At 44.8% G+C, this 2,159-nt stretch overlaps 1 non-coding gene across 1 annotated transcript; it reads left to right on the top strand.

Moving 5' to 3' along the window:
* Positions 1 to 1,705: 1,705 nt before the first annotated feature.
* LOC118595060 lies at positions 1,706 to 1,812 on the top strand. The gene has a single exon (XR_004946438.1). It is a non-coding gene; the product is annotated as a U6 spliceosomal RNA (small nuclear RNA).
* The last annotated feature ends 347 nt before the right edge of the window (positions 1,813 to 2,159 follow it).

Here is a 2,159-nt window from a genome sequence, read left to right as displayed (position 1 = left end):
CAACAAGTCTGGCTGATTTGGGGTTGAGAATGATTAACTCTATCCCCAGAGACCCTTCCTGTGGCATAGAATCTGATTCCCCCGATTTTTTTTTCTTTCTGTTTTTCAAAGGCCAGAATATTTTGAAGGACTTTTTCAGGAAGCCTTAGTTTTACAACCCCAGTTTTTACAGTGGGAACTCCCTTGTTTCTGGCAAGTAGAGGGCCCAGCCACAGAACGTGCACAGAATAGTAAACTTTATATTCTTATCTCAAAAGATAAGTTTTTATAGCTTTTTTCCTCCATACAACCAGATACTTAACAGTGGGCACCAGCGAGTAAAGGTCAAGATGGACTTTGGGTTTTTGGTCTATAGTCGCCCTAGCTAATACCTTCCCTGTGTCTATCTTTCTCAGGTTCCAGGCCATTCCTAAGGGTGATGGGGGATGGAACATGACCCTATACTCATACTCATAGTACAAAACACAAGACTCAGGAGGAGTGGAGGGGCAGGCAGTGGAAAGGTCCTGAGCTCAATGAAACCTTAATTTCAATGGGTCCTTGGTCCAGAAACAGACCATTTGGGAGCAGTGCCTGTGACTTCTACTTTCTTGACCTGGGTGTGATGGATCCATGGTATGATGCCAGCCATCTTCACCACCACAGAGTAGAGAACGTCACTTGGTGTGGTTCTTTCCAGGTTAGTTCCAGCACCGCTTTGGCTATTCGCTTGACCCACATGGTGTCACTGGACTTAACAAGGAAAACTAGTGCTGGACTTGGAGGTCAGCTGGCTCTCTAGCACAGTTTAATGAATAGCCTGTATGGAGGACTGGACAGTCTGTACTGACTTAAGAAAGGGATGGTCAGAGAACTTTCTGCCTACAGGTCTCTGAGCCAGGGAAGCCACTGGGAAGTCTTTCAAACATAATCTAATAGTGAGGTAAATCCTTCCCTATATGTGGTGCAGTGGGCTCAGCAAAGCAAAGGAAGGAGACCTTTTTATTCTTTGGTAGACTCTACTGAGAGTTTTCTTAAAGTATTTTTCAGTGTCTTATTTATTTTATCCTTAGTTAAGGATAGAAGAAAGGGGATATAAAATTTGCCTCCACAACTAAGAAAAGCCAATGAGGCCAGGCATGCCTCAGGGGTGTCCCTAAATGGAAGCCTAGAGAGGCCATTGCGTGCAGCTGTGGATCTGAAGCCTGGATTGCCTTGGAGATTCCAAGATGTTAGAGATGCCAGAGCATTGGGATACCTGCTGAGGAGAGCTGCTAACAGGGAGTGGAACCAGGCCAAGAGAAAGAAGTGTGTTTCAGTCAACAAAGCTGAAAGGAGTTGGAGATGTGGAGAGTGTTTTGACATTAAATATGAAGATGCAGAGTTTGGAGTTTGCCCAGCTGTTTTTCAGTCTTGCTTTGGTCCTGTATTTCCTCACTAGGCTCCCTTCCCTGTGTTTTGGAATGTTAATGCATATCCTGTGCCATTATATGTTGAAAATACATGATTTGCTTTTTTATTTTGATTTTACAGGGATTACAGTTAAGAGATTGCATGAATCTCAGAAGTGACTTTGAACTTTAGACTTTTAAATAAATCTGAGACTGTGGCAGACTATGGGGACTTTTCAAGTTGGACTGAATGCATTTTGGGCCAGGGAGTAGAATGTGATGGTTTGAAAGAAAATGGCCCCACAGGGAATGGCACTATTAGGAGGTGTGGCCTGGTGCTCGCGTCGGCAGCACAGATACTAAAATTGGAACGAGACAGAGAAGATTAGCATGGCCCCTGCGCAAGGATGACATGCAAATTCGTGAAGCGTTCCATATTTTTTAAAAAAGAAGAAGGTGTGGCCTTGTTGGAGTAGGTGTAGTCTTGTTGGAGGAAGTGTGTCACTGCAGGTGGGCTTTGAGGTCCCACATATGACAAGAGGTTTTCGCTATGCAAGCCAAGTCATTGCTAAGGGAAGGCCAAATCAGGGGACCAGTTCCTGGAGGAACTTTTTAGCTACAAGAGTTTTAGTTCAGGTGGGGAATACTTTTACCCACTCTGAAAACGTGTCTAGCAAGGACATTTATCCTCCCCCAGAAGGCTGGATCTTGGTGGAGTCAGTTTCCCCAGAGTTCACTGGGGTGTTGCTCTCTCCCCTCCTGCGTAAGGGCTCTCTGATTTGGATTTAC

The sequence above is a fragment of the Onychomys torridus genome, chromosome 13 (assembly GCF_903995425.1).
Source record: "Onychomys torridus chromosome 13, mOncTor1.1, whole genome shotgun sequence".
Taxonomy (NCBI): Eukaryota; Metazoa; Chordata; class Mammalia; order Rodentia; family Cricetidae; genus Onychomys; species Onychomys torridus.
This window is presented reverse-complemented; position numbering and strand designations above follow the sequence as displayed.